Below are 11,755 nucleotides of genomic sequence, written 5' to 3'. Positions count from 1 at the left end.
GGCCACTGAGGGAATCAGAATGGGTGCTCAATGGGGACATCTGCTAGGCCATTGTAAGGGAGTAGTCCTTTTTGCGTCGGGCCAAAATACCAAAGTCTCAGTTTTCTTTTCTCTAAACCAGTGGTATGGGGCGTTAGCAGTGGATGCACTAGCGCAGCGGTGGAACTTTCCCTTGTGTTACGCCTTCCCCCCCAGTCTCCTTATTGCCAGCAGATCTGAGGAAATTCTGATCCAATTGAACTTCCTTAATCCTGATAGCCCCACACTGGCCCTGGCGAGCCTGGTTTTCGGCCCTGGCCATCTACCCTCTTTGGATATTGCCATGCTGGGAGGACTTGCTGTATCAGGGCCCGGTCCTGTGTCTCCAGGTAGACAGATGGAACCTAGCGTCCTGGTTTCTGAGGAACAGCTGCTGAGGAGCAAAGGGATTTCAGCTAGGGTAGTATCCACTCTTCTAGATAGTAGGAAAAAGGAGACCTGTTCTATCTACCTTTAAGGTCTGGAAGCTTTTTAACAGATGGTGTACGCAGACTTCCTTGGAAACACATAGCTTAGTTTCAGTCCTGGAATTTTTGCAGGTGGGAGCCAACACGGGGCTATCAGTGAGTATGCTGAAAGGCCAAGTGTTGGCTCCTAGCGGTTTCCTGGAGTCCCCTGTAGCCAGGGAGGATCTGGTGGCTATATTCTTTAAGTTCTTGACCAGACAGAGACCCGTAAGAGAGGTCCTTTCCAAAGTGGAACCTGACGGCGGTACTTAATGTGCTGAGAGGCCCCCAGTTTGAACCTCTGGATTCAAGTTCCCTCAAGATCCTGACCCTCCAGGCAGTATTCCTAGTAGCGGTTACTACAGTGAGGAGAGTAAGTGATTTCGAAGCCCTGTCAATCAGAGCCCCCTTCCTCCAGATTTTTGCGGATAGGGTGACGTTTAGGACGTCCCAGCCTTCTTACCCAAGGTAGCCTCGAAATTTCATCAAGGCCAAGAAATCACTTTACCTTCATTTTGTTCTAACCCCCCGTGTGATCAGGAATGGAAATTTCACACGTTGGATGTTAGAAGATGTGTTCTTCTTTATTTAGATAGGACTAAAGGGATCAGGAAGTCGGATTCCCTTTTTGTATCATTTTCAGAAGCAAGCAAGGGTTGTAAAGCCTCTAGGCGCACTTTAGCTAGGTGCTTGAGACTGGCAATTAGACAGGCATATTTGACCGAGGGTCTGGAAGTCCCTGAGGGCATCGTGGCACACTCCACCCGGGCCATGGCAGCCACGTACGCTGAGCTGGCAGGTGCAACCCCAGGACATATCTGTAGGGCTGTTACCTGGTCCAATTACGGCAACTTCGTTAAGCATTACAGACTTCACCTGGTCTCAGTAGAAGAGCAGGCCTTTGGATGCAAGGTCCTACAAGTGGTGGTCCCGCCCTAGGGGTGAGTGCTTGCCTATCCTCTCGAGGTGTTGTCCTGAAAGATGTGGAGGGGAAAAAGCAAAGTTACACTTACAGTAACGCCTTTTCCAGGAGTCTTTCAGGATGGCGCAGTTACCCACCCTTTGTAGCATTTGGTTACACAGTATGGTTCTTTTTTTTTTTTTTTTTTCTCATCTTGTATTATGTCTCCCTGGGTGGCTGTAGGTGCTACGTTGTGAACTGAGGTCGGAGTGGGGTACTTTTATTTGGGTGGATGTCTTTCCTCAGCTGGGGAGGAGCCGAGGTCTCTCGAGGTGCTATCCTTAAAGACTCCTGGAAAAGGTGTTACCATAACTCCAAGGAGCAGGGCCCTGGGACCCCTCATATATTGTATTGTTACTGTACTGTCTCGTGTACTGTCTCCAATTATAATGTACAGCACTGAGCAAACCGTTGGTGCTATATAAATACTGTATTATAATAATAAGTGTAACTTTGCTTTTTTCACAATATTCTAATTTTCTGAGATACTGAATTGTGGGTTTTAACTAGCTGTAAGCCATAATCATCAAAATTTAAAGAAAGAAATGCTTAACATATATCACTGTGTGTGTAATGAATCTATATAATACAGTGGGGCAAAAAAGTATTTAGTCAGCCACCAATTGTGCAAGTTCTCCCACTTAAAAAGATGAGAGAGGCCTGTAATTGGCATCATAGGTAGACCTCAACTATGAGAGACAAAATGAGAAAAAAAATCCAGACAATCACATTGGCTGATTTGGAAAGAATTTATTTGCAAATTATGGTGGAAAACAAGTGTTTGGTCACCTACAAACAAGCAAGATTTCTGGCTCTCACAGACCTGTACCTTCTTCTTTAAGAGGCTCCTCTGTCCTGCACTCATTACCTGTATCAATGGCACCTGTTTGAACTCGTTATCAGTATAAAAGACACCTGTCCACAACCTCAAACTGTCACACTCCACACTCCATTATGGTGAAGACCAAAGAGCTGTCGAAGGACACCAGAAACAAAATTGTAGACCTGCACCAGGCTGGGAAGACTGAATCTGCAATAGGCAAGCAGCTTGGTGTGAACAAATCAACTGTGGGAGCAATAATTAGAAAATGGAAGACATACAAGACCACTGATAATCTCCCTCGATCTGGGGCTCCACGCAAGATCTCACCCCGTGGGGTCAAAATGATCACAAGAATGGTGAGCAAAAATCCCAGGACCACATGGGGGGACCTAGTGAATGACCTGCAGAGAGCTGGGACCAACGTAACAAAGGCTACCATCAGTAACACACTACGCTGCCAGGGACTCAGATCCTGCAGTGCCAGATGTGTCCCCCTGCTTAAGCCAGTACATGTCCGGGCCCGTCTGAAGTTTGCTAGAGAGCATTTGGATGATCCAGAAGAGGACTGGGAGAATGTCATATGGTCAGATGAAACCAAAATAGAACTGTTTGGTAGAAACACAACTCGTCGTGTTTGGAGGAGAGAGAATGCTGAGTTGCATCCAAAGAACACCATACCTACTGTGAAACATGGGGATGGCAACATCATGCTTTGGGGCTGTTTCCCCGCAAAGGGACCAGGACAACTGATCCATGTACAGGACAGAATGAATGGGGCCATGTATCGTGAGATTTTGAGTGCAAACCTCCTTCCATCAGCAAGGGCATTGAAGATAAAATGTGGCTGGCTCTTCCAACATGACAATGATCCCAAACATATCTCCCGGGCAACGAAGGAGTGGCTTCGTAAGAAGCATTTCAAGGTCCTGGAGTGGCCTAGCCAGTCTCCAGATCTCAACCCCATAGAAAACCTTTGGAGGGAGTTGAAAGTCCGTGTTGCCCAGCGACAGCCCCAAAACATCACTGCTCTAGAGGAGATCTGCATGGAGGAATGGGCCAACATACCAACAACAGTGTGTGCCAACCTTGTGAAGACTTACAGGAAATGTTTGACCTCTGTCATTGCCTACAAAGGATATATAACAAAGTATTGAGATGAACTTTTGATATTGACCAAATACTTATTTTCCACCATAATTTGCAAATAAATTATTTCCAAATCAGCCAATGTGATTGTCTGGATTTGTTTTCTCATTTTGTCTCTCATAGTTGAGGTCTACCTATGATGCCAATTACAGGCCTCTCTCATCTTTTTAAGTGGGAGAACTTGCACAATTGGTGGCTGACTAAATACTTTTTTTGCCCCACTGTATATGAGTTTCACTTTTTGAATAAATTAACTTTTCCTTGATCGAGATGCACTTGTATGTAATAGCTTCTTTTTTGTAATGCCTATGTTGAATGTTAGGAACAAAAAATTTAAATTCAGAAACCGTGATTGGTTTCCATGTGAATTGTCTGGCAAGAGCTGAATTTAGATGGGCGACCATGTATTGTTGTGTGTGTATAAATTGCTTTGGCCCACAATCAATTGCTATAAATCTTCAGAGAAAGACAGTGGAGGGGCTAAATGCTAGTGCTGGTAGTGAACGGGGCTTTTCCTGCTAACACTGAATTTCTGGAGCCACTATACAAAGGAGGCACTAGTATAGTTCTGTTTGTGATCAATATATTGATCCGTACAAACACTATATACTAGTAATGGCGGTGATCAGTGACCTATAACATGAGTGTGATAGTGTGTGGGCAATCTAACGCTAGCTGACCCTGGCTGGGAGGGGTGCTAACTGACCCGGATGCTATCTGATGTTGTTAGTGGCAGGAATACAGTGATCAGTGAAAAATTCTATATACTGACACTGTACTAATGGCACTGGCTGGATGATCAAAGGGTTAATAGGGGCAATCTAACGTGGGGGTTAAATGTGGACATCGAACGTGTTTGTGTAAAATGTTGTGCTTTCACTCACAGTGCAGTGTTCTCTCTTCTCTCCCTGGACCGACGGGGGGGGGGGCGCATGCGAGCTAACACCCAAAAATGGAAAGCGACGTAAGGGTGCCCAGAGCCACCGCTTGCCCGCACATTGGTCGGCAAAGAGTTTTTAAAAAAATGATACTGGAACCTTTTATGGGCATTGTGCATCCTGCGATTTTGTTTGCAATTGCGTTGTATCTGTTGTGCAGAAAAACGCACCGAGATCGTGGCATGTTTTCAGGTGTCATTGACATGAATGGCACCTGAACACGTGAATGTGCGTTCTCACATTTTCACAGCACGTTTTCAAATCACCCGTGATTTGAAATGCTCTAGTGTGAATGGAGCCTCGGGGCAGAAAAAAATGCGTTTACGCGCATTGATACGCTAGGCACATTTTGATGTAAATACATTCTCCAATGGGCAGGATAACGGAATATTCTGGCCAATGGAATCCATTAATGGTCAAACGCTTTAGGCGCGTTTTTGAAGCTGCTTTTTCCTGCCAGGAGTAGCTGCCCTGAGGGATAAAGGCCCCAGTGTACAAGGAGCCGTGACATGACGGCATGCACTAGGCTGTGTGTAGAAGTGTGCTGTCATTGGCAGTGAATGAGGCCCAGGGCGGAGAGCAGTGCGGACAGAGGCACCGCCCTTCTATGAGTACAGCCTGCCTCCAGTCACAGGGAAAGTTGACAAGTTTTCTCGTCCCTCCTCTCCGGAGCTCCTCCCCTTCTACCTAGCTCACTGACACACGCAGCCAGCTCCGCCCTCCTCTTCTTCTCCACTCTCAGCACATCCATAGGCTGCTGTGCTCGCTCTCTGTCAGCCTTCCTCATCGCTGTCAGCCGGCACACATCTTACTGATATCAGGTAAGAGCGCCAGGCCCGAGGCTGAGCGGGGTGTGAGGTGGGGGAATGGGGCCCCAGGCCTTGGCTCGGCACAGATTTCCATGTGTCAGCCGCTCCCTGTCCCACTGCTCCAGCCTGCTTGCCTGCCAGGGTGTCACTGCTTCCTCAGCCCCTGGGGGAGGGGGAGTGCGGACCGAGCCCATCCTGCCTCGGCTGAGGGAAGGGCACCACCTACAAATAGTTGGGGGGACAGTGTACCTATTACTGCCCCCCACCTTCTATAGACACGGGTGTGGGGGAGCAGAGCAGGCCGTGTTCTGGGTGTATGTGAGGGAGGTGGGAGAGTGTCACTTCTGGAGGATTCCTCTCCGTACACCAGAGGGGACCTCACTGTATCACCGTACATATACATGACTGCAGAGACGGGGCTTCCGGGCGTTTCATGGCCAGCTGTCTGACTGCAAGGATGCCTGTGTGTCTTCTCACTGCAGCCATCTCCATGTACACTATATTGCCCAAAGTATTGGGACCCCCTCCAAATCATTGGATTCAGGTGTTCCAATCACCTCCATGGGCACAGGTGTATAAAATCAAGCACCTAGGCATGCAGACTGCTTCTACAAACATTTGGGAAAGAATGGGTCGCTCTCAGGAGCTCAGTGAATTCAAGCATGGTACCGTGATAGGTTGCCACCTGTGTGATAAGTCCATCCATGAAATTTCCTTGTTACTAAATATTCCACAGTCAACTGTTAGTGGTATTATAACAAAGTGGAAGCAACTGGGAACAACAGAAACTCAGCCAGGAAGTGGTAGGCCATGTAAAATGACAGAGCAGGGTCAGCGCATGCTGAAGCGCACAGTGCGCAGAAGTCGCCAACTGTCTGCAGAGTCAATAGCTAAAGACCTCCAAACTTCATGTGGCCTTCAGATTAGCACAACAACAGTGTGTAGAGAACTTCATGGAATGGGTTTCCATGGCCGAGCAGCTGCATCCAAACATTACATCACCAAGTGCAATGCAAAGTGTTGGATGTAGTGGTGTAAAGCATGCCACCACTGGACTCTAGAGCAGTGCAGATGTGTTCTCTGGAGTGACGAATCACGATTCCCTGTCTGGCAATCCGATGGACATTTCTGTGTTTTGCAGTTGTCAGAACGGTACTTGCCTGACTGCATTGTGCCAAGTGTAAAGTTTGGTGGAGGGGGGGGGGGGATTATGGTGTGGGGTTGGGCTTGGCCCCTTAGTTCCAGTGAAGGGAACTCTTAAGGCATCAGCATACCAAGACATTTTGGACAATTTCATGCTCCCAACTTTGTGGGAACAGTTCGGGGATGGCCCTTCCTGTCCCAACATGACTGCGCACCAGTGTACAAAGCAAGGTCCATATAAACATGGATGAGTGAGTTTGGGGTGGAGGAACTTGACTGGCCTGCACAGAGTCCTGACCTCAACACCATAGAACACCTTTGGGATGGATTAGAGCGGAGACTGCAAACCAGGCCTTCTCGTCTGACATCAGTGCCTGACCTCACAAATGTGCTTCTGGAAGAATGGTCAAACATTCCCACAGACACCTTCCTAAACCTTGTGGACAGCCTTCCCAGAAGAGTTGAAGCTGTTATAGCTGCAAAGGGTGGGCCAACTCAATATTCAACCCTACGGACTAAGACTGGGATGCCATCAAAGTTCATCTGTGTGTAAAGGCAGGCCGACCAATACTTTGCCATTATAGTGTATTTCTGTGTGTCTTCTCATTCCCTATATTCTCCATGTGTTTATTACATACAGTATATGTCTCCTCACTCCCTATATTCTCCATGTGTTTGTTACATACAGTATATGTCTCCTCACTCCCTATATTCTCCATGTGTTTGTTACATACAGTATATGTCTCCTCACTCCCTATATTCTCCATGTGTTTGTTACATACAGTATATGTCTCCTCACTCCCTATATTCTCCATGTGTTTGTTACATACAGTATATGTCTCCTCACTCCCTATATTCTCCATGTGTTTGTTACATACAGTATATGTCTCCTCACTCCCTATATTCTCCATGTGTTTGTTACATACAGTATATGTCTCCTCACTCCCTATATTCTCCATGTGTTTGTTACATACAGTATATGTCTCCTCACTCCCTATATTCTCCATGTGTTTGTTACATACAGTATATGTCTCCTCACTCCCTATATTCTCCATGTGTTTGTTACATACAGTATATGTCTCCTCACTCCCTTTATTCTCCATGTGTTTGTTACATACAGTATATGTTTTCTCCTTACTCTCTATATTCTCCATGTATTGCATATGTCTTCTCATTACTCCCTATATTCTCCATGTGTTTATTACATACAGTCTGTCTCCTCACTCCCTATAATCTCCATGTATTGCAGATGTCTTCTCATTGCTCCCTATAATCTCCATGTATTACATACAGTATGTCTTCTTACTCCCTATAATCTCCATGTATTACGTACAGTGTCTTCTCACTCCTTAGAATCTCCATGCATTACATACAGTATATGTCTTCTTACTCCTTATAATCTCCCTGCGTTACATACAGTATGTCTTCTCACTCCCTATAATCTCCATGTATTACATACAGTATACACTACAGTATCTCCCAGAAGTGAGTACACCCCTTAGTTTTGTAAATATTTTATTCTATCTTTTCATGTGACAACACTGAAGAAATGACACTTTGCTACAATGTGACGTAGTGAGTGTACAGCTTGTATAACAATGTAAATTTGCTGTCCCCTCAAAATAACTCAACACACAGCCCTTAATGTCTAAACCGCTGGCAACAAAAGTGAGTACACCCCTAAGTGAAAATGTCCAGATTAGGCCCAAGGTGTCAGTATTTTGTGTGGCCACCACTATTTTCCAGCACTGCCTTAACCCTCTTGGGCATGGAGTTCACCAGAACTTCACAGGTTGCCACTGGAGTCCTCTTCCACTCCTCCATGTCGACATCATGGAGCTGGTGGATGTTAGAGACCTTGCGCTCCTCCACCTTCCGTTTGATGATGCCCCACAGATGCTCAACAGGTTTTGGGTCTGGAGACATGCTTGGCCAGTCCATCACCTTTACCCTCAGCTTCTTTAGCAAGGCATTGGTCGTCTTGGAGGTGTGTTTGGGGTCATTATGTTGGAATACTGCCCTGTGGGCTCATTCTCCGAAGGGAGGGGATCATGCTTCGCTTCAGTATGTCACAGTGCATGTTGGCATTCTTTGTTCCCTCAGTGAACTGTAGCTCTCCAGTGCCGGCAGCACTCATGCAGCCCCCAACCATGACACTCCCACCACCATGCTTGACTGTAGGCAAAACACACTTGTCTTTGTACTCCTTACCTGGTTGCTGCCACATGCTTTACACCCTCTGAACCAAATCAGTTTATCTTGGTTTCATCAGACCACAGGACATGGTTCCAGTAATCCATGTCCTTAGTCTGCTTGTCTTCAGCAAACTGTTTGCAGGCTTTCTTGTTCATCATCTTTAGAAGAGGCTTCCTTATGGAACTACAGCCATGCAGACCAATTTGATGCAGTGTGCGGCGTATGGTCTGAACACTGACAGGCTGTCCCTCACCCCTTCAACCTCTGCAGCAATGCTGGCAGCACTCATACGTCTATTTCCCAAAGACAACCTCTGGATATAACGCTGATCACGTGCACTCAACTTCTTTGGTCGACCATGGTGAGGCCTGTTCGGAGTGGAACGTGTCCTGTTAAACTGCTGTATGGTCTTGGCCACCATGCTGCAGCTCAGTTTCAGGGTCTTGCCAATCTTCTTATAGCCTAGGCCATCTTTATGTAGAGAAATTTTTTTTTTTTCAGATCCTCAGAGTTCTTTGCCATGAGGTGCCATATTGAACTACCAGTGACCAGTATGAGAAAGTGAGAGCGATAACACCAAATTTAACACACCTTCTCCCCATTCACACCTGAGACCTTGTAACACTAACAAGTCACATGACACTGGGGAGGAAAAATGGCTAATTGGGCCCAAGTAGGACATTTTCACTTGGGGGTGTACTCACTTTTGTTGCCAGCGGTTTAGACATTAATGGCTATGTGTTGCGTTATTTTAGGGGACAGCAAATCTACATTGTTATACAAGCTGCACACTCACTGCTTTACATTGTAGCAAAGGGTCATTTCTTCAGTGTTGTCACATGAAAAGATAGAATAAAATATTTACAGAAATGTGAGGGGTGTACTCACTTCTGTGAGATACTGTATGTGCTCACCTGATTTCCTAATGCCTCATACACAATGGGGCTGTTCTAACCTCTTTTTCTCTTGGCAGGAGTAAAGCAACTTCAAAAACGTGCCTAAACGCGCGCTTAGGCCTGTCAAGTTCTTGGGTGTTTATTAGGCCAGATCATTTTATTCTGGCCATTGAAATGAAAATAAAACAAAACACTCAAGCACTAAACGTGCCTAGCACCTAGTAGTGTTTAGATGCATTTACAAGCATTTAGGTGTGTTTTGGCGTTTTTTTTTCCTCTGCCAGAACACCTGCCTCTGAATTCCCCTGCTTCTAAACTTTGGTGCCCAACCTGTGGCCCCTTGCTAAGGGTAATAGCATTGATCTCTATATATAGCCTCATTTAACATGTTCCCTCTGACCCTCAATTCCTTTATTATGTCTGCAGTTTCTGACAGTCCTCTCAAGCATTACATGTATGGTCCTATAGGCCCCTTTGACACTAGCAGTCCGATCTGGTCGGTCTGTCCGTTTTTCAGGCAGACCCAATTGGCCCCTCTATTCTCCTCTTGTGGATCAGATTGGAGGGAAGTCAGGTGTAAATGGACAGCTTCTTCAGGGATGTTGGATTCCTATCTCCTGACACCTAGGACATATAGTTCCCGGCGCCAGGCAGGTAGTTTTTTTTTTCTACCTTTAGCCCTGCTGTGGGCAAGCAGCAGGGCTCACCTGTCAGGTGAAGCAATTGGTGTGCACCACATTACATTCAGTGGAGCAGAGGGGAGACATGCAGGGTCTTTTAGACCTTGGATGTCTCAAAGAGAACCTGTCCCCAAAAATCATCACATAAGGGACTTTATCACCTATGCGATGAGAAAATTTTTTTTTTTTATTGTAAAAAATTAGTTACACCCAAGCACTTACCATTCCCCCCCCCCCCCCCCCAAAAAAAAATATTGAGGCCCTTACATATACGCACGTACAAATGTAAAAGCACACACTGGGGCGCCTATTCATGAAATCATCGATTGCGATACACATGTCACATAGTACCGCGCACGCCAGGATGAGAGCAATAATTCCAGCACCAGACCTCCTCCGTAACACTAAACTGGTGATCTATAAGGAGCTTTAAAAGTGTCGACCTATAGAAAATATAGGGTACTGAAGTTCGTCGCCATTTCACAAGTGTGCACAAATTTATGGTTTGACAAATTGGATATCTATTTCCTCGCTGCAACCTCATATTTTATATTTTACAAAAAAAAGGGTAATTATTTCTTTTTTTGTGCCTTAAAATTAACTTACTTTTATTTTTTACTAAAATTTTGCGGTAAAATCATGTGACATAAAAAATTGGAACTACCACTATTCTCTAGGGTCTCTGCTTTCAGAAAATATATAATTTTTTTTTTTGGGGGGGGGGGTTATGTAATCTTCAGGCCTAAAATTATTTATTTTTTAAACGTGTGCAAAAACCGCAAAAACGGCTCTGGCAGCGAAAGGGATACAGTATAAGCCCTGACCCACCCTTTCCTGACGAGCAGCCAATCGTTCATCACACTGCAAGGTCTCCCCCTTGCAGGAGGAGATAAACGTTAAAAATATTACACGTTTGAGTCACCATAAATCCTCTTGTTTTTAAAAGCCTCAGACATTCCTAATATCACCTCTGATTTAAATACATTATTTTTTTTTTTTAATCTGGACAAGTACCGTAAGATTTACTTTTTTACCCCACAAAAAAATGGGGGGAAATGTCTGTGCGTCTTATGGAGCGGCCGACCCGGATTTCCCACCACTGCCATGTTAGAATACCGGGCCGGCCGCTCGGCTCTTCTGTGCTGCTCGGTCCTAGATGTTCCTCAGTCCAGCGCTGTCCTCTCCGTCTTCTCTCCCTGGGGTCTGCATCTTTAGTGTGGGCACCCGGCTGTGACAGCTCCTGTACCGTGTCCCCCAGCCTCTGGTCATCACCTGTACCGTGTCCCCCAGCCTCTGGTCATCACCTGTACCGTGTCCCCCAGCCTCTGGTCCTCACCTGTACCGTGTCCCCCAGCCTCTGGTCCTCACCTGTACCGTGTCCCCCAGCCTCTGGTCCTCACCTGTACCGTGTCCCCCAGCCTCTGGTCCTCACCTGTACCGTGTCCCCCAGCCTCTGGTCCTCACCTGTACCGTGTCCCCCAGCCTCTGGTCCTCACCTGTACCGTGTCCCCCAGCCTCTGGTCCTCACCTGTACCGTGTCCCCCAGCCTCTGGTCCTCACCTGTACCGTGTCCCCCAGCCTCTGGTCCTCACCTGTACCGTGTCCCCCAGCCTCTGGTCCTCACCTGTACCGTGTCCCCCAGCCTCTGGTCCTCACCTGTACCGTGTCCCCCAACCTC

The 11,755-nt window shown here is 46.5% G+C and overlaps 1 protein-coding gene across 15 annotated transcripts in view; it reads left to right on the top strand.

Moving 5' to 3' along the window:
- The first annotated feature begins 5,019 nt into the window (after positions 1-5,019).
- Positions 5,020-11,755, top strand: part of MBNL2 (muscleblind like splicing regulator 2) — a 233,960-nt gene continuing 227,224 nt past the window's right edge. For 11 of the 15 annotated variants that reach the window (XR_016313117.1, XM_089679995.1, XM_089679993.1 and 8 more), the window contains exon 1: positions 5,020-5,174. The gene's annotated coding sequence lies outside the window, so the exon portion shown is untranslated. The remainder of the gene's footprint in view (positions 5,175-11,755) is intronic. The other 4 variants (XM_089679994.1, XM_089679992.1, XM_089679990.1 and 1 more) reach the window with 2 other exon arrangements.

This window comes from Staurois parvus, unplaced genomic scaffold (assembly GCF_062004578.1).
Source record: "Staurois parvus isolate SC_StPar_1 unplaced genomic scaffold, SC_StPar_1.0 ptg000233l, whole genome shotgun sequence".
NCBI lineage: Eukaryota > Metazoa > Chordata > Amphibia > Anura > Ranidae > Staurois > Staurois parvus.
The sequence above is the reverse complement of the archived record's forward strand: the minus strand, read 5'-3'. Positions and strand labels throughout refer to the sequence as shown.